General features: G+C 39.1%; 1 long non-coding RNA gene across 1 annotated transcript in view; it reads left to right on the forward strand.

Annotated features, from left to right (window-relative positions):
- Positions 1-9,405, forward strand: part of LOC126263150 (uncharacterized) — a 44,878-nt gene extending 35,473 nt beyond the window's left edge. Inside the window, exons 3-4 of the long non-coding RNA XR_007546850.1 lie at positions 9,056-9,180; positions 9,297-9,405. This is a non-coding gene — a long non-coding RNA (uncharacterized LOC126263150). The remainder of the gene's footprint in view (positions 1-9,055; positions 9,181-9,296) is intronic.
- Positions 9,406-10,359: the final 954 nt, after the last annotated feature.

Below are 10,359 nucleotides of genomic sequence, written 5' to 3' on the forward strand. Positions count from 1 at the left end.
AGGTGCCTTTTCACTTTCTCCACTTATTTTATATGTATGTCCACAACGGAACAACAGTGACCAGTAAATGTGACCAGTCAGTATTGCTCTGTCTAATAAATAAAAGTACTAGCCAAACTTTTCTCTTTTTTATAGATACGTGGGAGAGACATAAAGAAACGATTTCTCATTTTAAATGTCGCGAACAAAACGTATTAAATACTGACAGATTAGAGATTTGCTGTATAAATATTAAACATTTCGAATACTGCAAAAATTCAAATGACAAAACAGTTCTCCATGATTATGAGTTATCTATTAAATGAAGTGTTTATAAGAATCCTTGGCGATAGTGTGCATATTAACCTCCAGTGTTGGCGTTTGTTACTGCTTATGTATTTCCCACGTATCATACGGATGGTGTTAAGAGAAGGACTAAAGAGAATATACGAGCGCCTCTTATGGAAACATCCTTATTCCTGTAAATGTAAGACGTCAATATGCGCGCAGCAAATTATATATCTTCGTGATTCATTTAGCTGCCGTTCTTGTGACATTGGAAAATACACACACGAATATATTTTTGTCTTACGAAAATTTTATGGGCTCTTTAGGTAAATACTTCTGTACAAGAAATGTTTTCTTGAATGCAGAAGTCAGGAAACTCATCTCCATTACTTGACTAAAAATCGACTTTGTATGTATTTAATATTTATTTACACATCTAGTTCCGTAGAACAACAATGAGGAGCCAGTATCCTTGGTCATGGAACGAGTCAGAATAGGAAAAACAGCGAAAAGTTAATAACAAATCAAATAAAACTCACGCCAATCCTATACAGACATCAGGCTATTGAATATACATTAGCATAATCAATAACATTATATACAAATCTGCTAAATTTTTTCCGTGAGCTCCACATCGGAATAGGAGTGTGCCATCGAGAAATTCTTCAATGTAGACCTGAAATTTTGAGTATAGCTCTTGATTTTTTTAAATTCTTCTGGTAGATTACTAAAAATGGAAGGAGCAAAATGCGCTACCCCTTTATGCGCAGGGTCACGAAGTGCGATCCAAAGAGAGATTGAATTTCTGCCTGATATTAATTGAATGAAGCTGTCAATTCTTGGAGATAAGCTCGTATTCTTAGCAAAAAAAGACATTAAAGAACATATGCGTTCAGCAGCCAATGTCATAATTCTCAGATTCCTGAAAATGGATCGACTTACACCATATATTTTTTGACCTGGCAGGTTCTGCGCGAAAGATACCCTTTGTGACTAGGAAGAATTATCTCAGACTATAATATCATTTGTAATAAGCGAATGCAAATAAGAAGAATAGACTAGTTTTTGTTGAACTATCACAAATTGCAAATACTGTTCTAATGATAAATATAGCAGCATTTAATTTTTGCGCAATATCCTGAACGTGGACTTCCATGACAGCTTACAATCTACCTAGAAATAGGGACTGTTCGGACATACTAATCTTACGCTTATTTGTGTAATCAGAATGTCACTTTCAGCATAAATGTGTGTTAGAAACTGTAAAAATCAATGTGGTTTCTATAATCAATTAACCTATATCTTGACACATTCTGTCTTGCGATTATTGCTGTCTTGTAACGTCATTGATATAATATATGAAATCACACCACAGCACATTTACACAGGGGTCTGGTTACTGTAGCTACAAACAAGATGGGTAAGTCATGTCACGGACTGCGCGGCTCCTCCCGCCGGAGGTTCGATTCCTCCTTCGGGTATGAGTGTGTGTGTGTGTTGTTCATAGCATTAGTTGGTTTAAGTAGAGTGTAAGTCTAGGGACCGATGACCACAGCAGTTTGGTCCCATAGGAATTCACATACATCTGAACATTTTTTGTGAAAGGATAAGTAGAGCCGGCCGAAGTGGCCGCGCGGTTCTGGCGCTGCAGTCTGGAACCGCGAGACCGCTACGGTCGCAGGTTCGAATCCTGCCGCGGGCATGGATGTGTGTGATGTCCTTAGGTTAGTTAGGTTTAAGTAGTTCTAAGTTCTAGGGGACTAATGACCTCCGCAGTTGAGTCCCATAGTGCTCAGAGCCATTTGAACCATTTTTTTTGAAAGGATAAGTAGAGGATAATGAAACAAGCGAACATTCCTAACAAACACAGGTACGAAAACGAAGGTGACATATTGCGACTGAGTACGTTAATACTTTATAACAGAGGCCTCGAAATTCTGAACTGTAGATATGCGATTGAAAATCGAAACGTCCACTTTCTTTTGAAGGCAGGTTCAGAGCGTCGTCTCATTGATGTATCTTCAAGCTCAAAAATTCCAGGTGTATTCTGATTGCATTAACAACTATACACGATGCGATCCCAGAGTTCAACGACAGTATCAATAGAACGAGAATACAGCAAGCTTTCTATTATACCCAACAAAAAAATTCAGCGGAACGATGGTTGGACTTGGAAACCGCGGCTGCTATTTGCCAGCACTTAGATATCCGAAAAGATATTAAAATCACATAAGGGCAATTACTCATTCGGTGTTTCGAAATAAATGTAGCCTTGGGCATCAACAGTGTTATAACATCGGCATAACTGCACTTGTGTATATGTCGTTATCAAGGAAAATGATGGTTTCCGGAACTATGTTTATCACTTCCAGTAATTTTCGGGTTTTCAGCCGGATCCCAACAACATTCTGCCACGATATTTCGGCCCAGAGATGTCCGGCCTTCCTCATCTGAGTTGACGAAGTACTGAAGAGATCTGATGCAGCCATGACGTTTATAGCGAATTCCGTGCATGCGAATCGTACTGGCTGGTTACAGCGCATGCGTTAGGAGGTGACTTGCTCGATGAGGCAAGTAGTGTGTACTGCCCTCAGTGGTGAAGTAAGAACATGTATAATTGCAGAGTATCGGCTGAGCATGTCGATTCCGCTGTGACAGCATAATTTTAATAACTGGATTCCAATTTTTTATCCAGCTGAAAGCCGTTATCACGATTCATTACATTGTCAGCAAGACATATTTCCACGGATCCTTTAATTACAGAGTCCCAGAAGCTGGAAACCAGTGCTAAAATTTTGGTGTTACTGTTGTTGTTGTTGTTGTAGTCTTCAGTCCTGAGACTGGTTTGATGCAGCTCTCCATGCTACTCTATCCTGTGCAAGCTTCTTCATCTCCCAGTACCTACTGCAACCTACATCCTTCTGAATCTGCTTAGTGTACTGATCTCTTGGTCTCCCTCTACGATTTTTACCCTCCACGCTGCCCTCCAATGCTACATTTGTGATCCCTTGATGCCTCAAAACATGCCCTACCAACCGATCCCTTCTTCTAGTCAAGTTGTGCCACAAACTTCTCTTCTTCCCAATCCTATTTAATACCTCCTCATTAGTTACGTGATCTACCCACCTTATCTTCAGCATTCTTCTGTAGCACCACATTTCGAAAGCTTCTATTCTCTTCTTGTCCAAACTGGTTATCGTCCATGTTTCACTTCCATACATGGCTACACTCCATACAAATACTTTCAGAAACGACTTCCTGACACTTAAATCTATACTCGATGTTAACAAATTTCTCTTCTTCAGAAACGATTTCCGTGCCATTGCCAGTCTACATTTTATATCCTCCCTATTTCGACCATCATCAGTTATTTTACTCCCTAAATAGCAAAACTCCTTTACTACTTTAAGTGTCTCACTTCCTTATCTAATCCCCTCAGCGTCACCCGATTTAATTAGACTACATTCCATTATCCTCGTTTTGCTTTTGTTGATGTTCATCTTATATCCTCCTTTCAAGACACTGTCCATTCCGTTCAACTGCTCTTCCAAGTCCTTTGCAGTCTCTGACATAATTACAATGTCATCGGCGAACCTCAAAGTTTTTACTTCTACTCCATGAATTTTAATACCTACTCCGAATTTTTCTTTTGTTTCCTTTACTGCTTGCTCAATATACAGATTGAATAACATCGGGGAGAGGCTACAACCCTGTCTCACTCCTTTCCCAACCACTGCTTCCCTTTCATGTCCCTCGACTCTTATAACTGCCATCTGGTTTCTGTACAAATTATAAATAGCCTTTCGCTCCCTGTATTTTACCCCTGCCACCTTCAGAATTTGAAAGAGAGTATTCCAGTTAACGTTGTCAAAAGCTTTCTCTAAGTCTACAAATGCTAGAAACGTAGGTTTGCCTTTTCTTAATCTTTCTTCTAAGATAAGTCGTAAGATTAGTATTGCCTCACGTGTTCCAACATTTCTACGGAATCCAAACTGATCTTCCCCGAGGTCCGCTTCTACCAGTTTTTCCATTCGTCTGTAAAGAATTCGCGTTAGTATTTTGCAGCTGTGACTTATTAAACTGACAGTTCGGTAGTTTTCACATCTGTCAACACCTGCTGTCTTTGGTATTGGAATTATTATATTCTTCTTGATGTCTGTGGGTATTTCGCCTGTCTCATACATCTTGCTCACCAGATTGTAGAGTTTTGTCATGACTGGCTCTCCCAAGGCCATCAGTAGTTCTAATGGATGTTGTCTACTCCCGGGGCCTTGTTTCGACTCAGGTCTTTCAGTGCTCTGTCAAACTCTTCACGCAGTATCTTATCTCCCATTTCATCTTCATCTACATCCTCTTCCATTTCCATAATATTGTCCTCAAGTACTTCGCCCTTGTATAAACCCTCTATATACTCCTTCCACCTTTCTGCCTTCCCTTCTTTGCTTAGAACTGGGTTGCCATCTGAGCTCTTGATATTCATACAAGTGGTTCTCTTCTCTCCTAAGGTCTCTTTAATTTTCCTGTAGGCAGTATCTATCCTACCCCTAGTGAGACAAGCCTCTACATCCTTACATTTGTCCTCTAGCCATCCCTGCTTAGCCATTTTGCACTTTCTGTCGATCTCATTTTTGAGACGTTTGTATTCCCTTTTGCCTGCTTCATTTACTGCATTTTTATATTTTCTCCTTTCATCAATTAAATTCAATATTTCTTCTGTTACCCAAGGATTTCTATTAGCCCTCGTCTTTTTACCTACTTGATCCTCTGCTGCCTTCACTACTTCATCCCTCAGAGCTACCCATTCTTCTTCTACTGTATTTCTTTCCCCCATTCCTGTCAATTGTTCCCTTATGCTCTCCCTGAAACTCTCTACAACCTCTGGTTCTTTCAATTTATCCAGGTCCCATCTCCTTAAATTCCCACCTTTTTGCAGTTTCTTCAGTTTCAATCTGCAGTTCATAACCAATAGATTGTGGTCAGAATCCACATCTGCCCCTGGAAATGTCTTACAATTTAAAACCTGGTTCCTAAATCTCTGTCTTACCATTATATAATCTATCTGATACCTATTAGTATCTCCAGGATTCTTCCAGGTATACAACCTTCTTTTATGATTCTTGAACCAAGTGTTAGCTATGATTAAGTTATGCTCTGTGCAAAATTCTACAAGGCGGCTTCCTCTTTCATTTCTTAGCCCCAATCCATATTCACCTACTATGTTTCCTTCTCTCCCTTTTCCTACTGACGAATTCCAGTCACCCATGACTATTAAATTTTCATCTCCCTTCACTACCTGAATAATTTCTTTTATCTCGTCATACATTTCATCAATTTCTTCATCATCTGCAGAGCTAGTTGGCATATAAACTTGTACTACTGTAGTAGGCATGGGCTTTGTGTCTATCTTGGCCACAATAATGCGTTCACTATGCTGTTTGTAGTAGCTAACCCGCACTCCTATTTTTTTATTCATTATTAAACCTACTCCTGCATTACCCCTATTTGATTTTGTATTTATAACCCTGTAATCACCTGACCAAAAGTCTTGTTCCTCCTGCCACCGAACTTCACAAATTCCCACTATATCTAACTTTAACCTATCCATTTCCCTTTTTAAATTTTCTAACCTACCTGCCCGATTAAGGGATCTGACATTCCACGCTCCGATCTGTAGAATGCCAGTTTTCTTTCTCCTGATAACGACGTCCTCCTGAGTAGTCCCCGCCCGGAGATCCGAGTGGGGGACTATTTTACCTCCGGAATATTTTACCCAAGAGGACGCCATCATCATTTAATCATACAGTAAAGCTGCATGTCCTCGGGAAAAATTACGGCTGTAGTTTCCCCTTGCTTTCAGCCGTTCGCAGTACCAGCACAGCAAGGCCGTTTTGGTTAATGTTACAAGGCCAGATCAGTCAATCATCCAGACTGTTGCCCCTGCAACTACTGAAAAGGCTGCTGCCCCTCTTCAGGAACCACATGTTTGTCTGGCCTCTCAACAGATACCCCTCCGTTGTGGTAGCACCTACGGTACGGCCATCTGTATCGCTGAGGCACGCAAGCCTCCCCACCAACGGCAAGGTCCATGGTTCATGGGGGAAGGGTATTACTGTATTCCATTGAATTTTCCATGGAAATGCAATGTTCTGCTAATGATGTTTTTAAGGGTTGCTGCAGACTGGTGTGTCTTTCGTGTTCTACACAGCGTTCCTGGACCGTTCGTGTTGTCTGACCTATATACAGTACGCCGTGCCACACTCACAAGGAATTTTATAAACGTCCGCCTTCCTCAATTGTAAATCATCTTTAACGGATCCGACTAAGGCCCTACTCTTTGCTGGTGGACAGAAGATGACATTGATATTAATCTTCCTAAGCAATCTGCCTATTTTAGAACAAACGTTCCCAGTATATGGAAGGAACGTAGTAGACTCATAGTCATCAGTCTCCTCAGAGCGTTGGTTCTTGTTATTATAATTGTGCATGGCCTCCGTATTGGGCACGAAATATAGCCATTCTCTTTAGAAACCTTCTTCGGATGCACTAATTCTTTGTAAAGGCTATCAGTATCCGATATTACATGCGCCCGATGAATTAATATACTGAGAACACGGGCGGTTTCCGCGGGATCATGGCAGCACTTATCCTCATACGGCTTGAGTAAGGAGGCCAAATGTTTTGCAGTCGAATAAGTAGAAGCACCAGGATTACTCAGTATGAATCGTAGTGGAACACCATCCTTGTGAATCCTGGGCAGCCCATACAGTCTTGGTGGAACAGCATTGTGTGGTCTCAGCCTCTTGATAACTTGTTTAGGTACAGAACTAGCGTTCTGATATACGCCCGGATAAAATATACGTTTAGATAAAAATTGGAATCCAATTATTAAAATTATGCAGTCACAGCGAAATCGACGTGCTCAGTCGATACTCTGCGATTATGATGTTCTTACTTCACCACTGAGGGCAGTACGCACTAACGTGCCTTCATCGCGCATGTCACCTTCTAATTCATGCGGCGTAACCCGCTACTACGATTCGCATGCGCGGAATTCGCTATGAATACCATGACTGCATCAGGTCTCTTCAGTACTTCATCCACTCGCCTAAGGACGTGTCTGGGCCGAAGTATCGAGCCAGAATGTTGATGGGATCCGGCTGCAAACCCGAAAATTATTGGAAAAAGAAATACGGCGGGAAAATTTCAGAAGTCATATGTTTATCACAATTATTTCCTTGTTTTATTGTTCTATAGTCGAGCGTTCCGCTTTTACCGATAATATTCAGAAACCCCGTACACACCCTTCCTTTTGAGTACCAAAAAACCATTCGTCCGTTGACGAGTCCGAAATATCAATAAAATGTCTTCTCAATAAAAGGCCTCAAACAGAAAGCAACTACCAAGGAACTGACACAATATATTGACAACGTTGTACAATAGAAAATTAACTCAGTCTGTGCCATGTTACTGGAATGCCAGTAAATTCGGGAAAGCCAAATGGGGTATATCTTCCACCTGAGGGTTCAGGAATATAATTAAATTATCTTTCTCTTGCCATCGTCCCGATCATGACAGCATAAAAGATTATTCAACTCTAACTCACGTGAAACTACGGGGCCTAATATTGAAATCAATACAACTAAAATTGTGAGTACTTTTCTCCTTGTATCTATATCTGACTAGATTCTTGGAATATTTCCCTACACCAAATCCGAAGTTGAGATCCTTCTAGTCTTTATGAATTCCAAAGAATAAATCTATCTTTCATGTCTCTTAAATATTTTTCAAATTAATTGAAAGTTTCTGCATAACCGTTGTCAATCATATATGAAGTCTTCACGGATTGTCAGCCGAGTAGTATCGTCGTCTCGTAGCAACGTTTCGATGGAATGCGTCTCCATCATCTTCAGGCCTGAACTATCGTTCAAAAAAGCTGCGTGTCTTTCTTGATATACTCCCGGATAAAATATACGGTTGGAGAAAAACTGGAATCCAGTTATTAAAATTATGCAGTCACAGCTACTCGGCTGACAACCCGTGAAGACTTCATATATGAAATTCGCCGAGAAAGCCTGCACTTGCACATTATCAATCAGTTCTCGCACTTCCTTGCTATCAAACAAACGTCTTCCAAATAGAAATAGAAATCACTTCATACAGGGCAACGCACTTCAGATATGTTCTTCGATAATACTACACCATACGTACTGCTTATTTTCATATCTAACTTTCTTCTTTCCCAAGCACTTCTGACGACTATGTTTTAGTGTATTATCGTATTTAAAAATTTTAGAACACATTAATACATGGTTTATTAGCCATTTATGACTTAATCTTGTGACTCAGAAACGTTTCTCTTCATTACTTATTTGATGGGGTAAAAGAGATGCATGAATGGTCAATATAGGTGGCTCGTTGCGCACGCCCCTCCAAGACGAAGCAACTAGATTGTTGAATCAGTCAAAACAAGCCACGAGCTGTGTCAGTTGCAAACTAATGTCCTTAGAATGTAAGTTCTTAGCTGAAATCTGATGTAATACTACAGTTGTAAGTTCAGAGCATTGTGCCGTAAGCTCTCATTTTGTATGTGTAGGTGGGAGTTGTTACATTCTTTCCACTATGTACCTATTTCTCTTACCTCCTGACATTTCGTCTTAATTCCATTATACAATAAAATTAACGTCATATAAATGTGTACCAATATCTCGCTTAAAATTATTAATGAATGTACTTGTATTCAGTAGCTACCGTGCCTATGTACTGACCAACTCCATAAATAACTTTACAGAACGACATTAGACGCAACCAGCAGGAATAAAACTTCTGCTCCACATATGTAAATAAAATTTGTTAACATATCTTGAGATTTCCTTCAGACGTAATACATTTGACTGTTAAAACCACAGGATACTTGTAAGTGTAATGCTTTTATTTATTTCATGAAAGTAGAATTTATCGTTCTTAATATTTATGTTTAATAATTTTTCTTGGCAAACATTTCAAAAACTTCATTCAATGTTCATTTACAGATTGACTCCACAAAAGTGTCCAAGAGACGGATTCCCACAACATTCATTTAATATACAGGATCATGAAGCGACCCTCAGATTTACTTTGGAGTGAGTGCGAGAATTCTGTTTAACTTTATGCTCAATTTCCGTTGTGTTAAACCAGCGATCCTGTTACAACAACTTATCTTCTGCTACTGCAACTGAAGAAAATTGGATGTTAATAACATTTCTTACATTATATAAATATTTAAATTCCTGTAACGCTTTTTAATTAAACAGAAAATAAATAAATGAATAAATAAGGATGTGTAACTGCATAACTTTTACTAAATCGATTTGAGACAAAAATAAAAATCTTACCTGTTCTGATAAGAGTTAACGTGAAGTACACCACTTTCACAATGATTCTAGACGCCCGCCACATGAAACAATAGAACCAAACCAAATTTTGGCACTAATAGCTGCTTCCAGCTTTGCATAAAATAATACACTTCTTACTAGTAAAAACAGTACATCTATGGAAAGTAGCATACCTAATATAACACACCAATCACTACTAATAAACTCCTCTTTTAGAACAGACAGTAACTGACCCAGTAAACTATGTAATATGTACCTATAGCTTAACTATCCTTTCTGATATTCATTAATATTCGTATGATTGCTGGATTAGCACTTAAAATCAACACACCCCTTACACCTCAACTATGAATCAAACTTCATTGACACACTCCTTGTTCAAAACTTAAATATTCTTATGAATATTGAATATACTTTAAATACTTTTTAAAGTCAGATTGACGATCTTTATACTTTGCGGTACACTCGATAGGACACTGATATTCTCTCTTAAATACAACTTCCTTTTTACTAATGCTTTTTATGTGTCCAAGAATCTAAATCCCCATTCAACAGCTTCAACTCGTATATGACCAACAATAACTCTAATTCTCTCTACTTCAGCTCATCTTTTAGAAAATATTCCCACGAACGACTTTAAAAACACAACTGGCCGTAGATAACTGCTGGATAATGTAACCAACTTCGATAACACTAATTCATCATGTTTAACTAGCCTTTT

Source organism: Schistocerca nitens, chromosome 6 (genome assembly GCF_023898315.1).
Source record: "Schistocerca nitens isolate TAMUIC-IGC-003100 chromosome 6, iqSchNite1.1, whole genome shotgun sequence".
Taxonomy (NCBI): Eukaryota; Metazoa; Arthropoda; class Insecta; order Orthoptera; family Acrididae; genus Schistocerca; species Schistocerca nitens.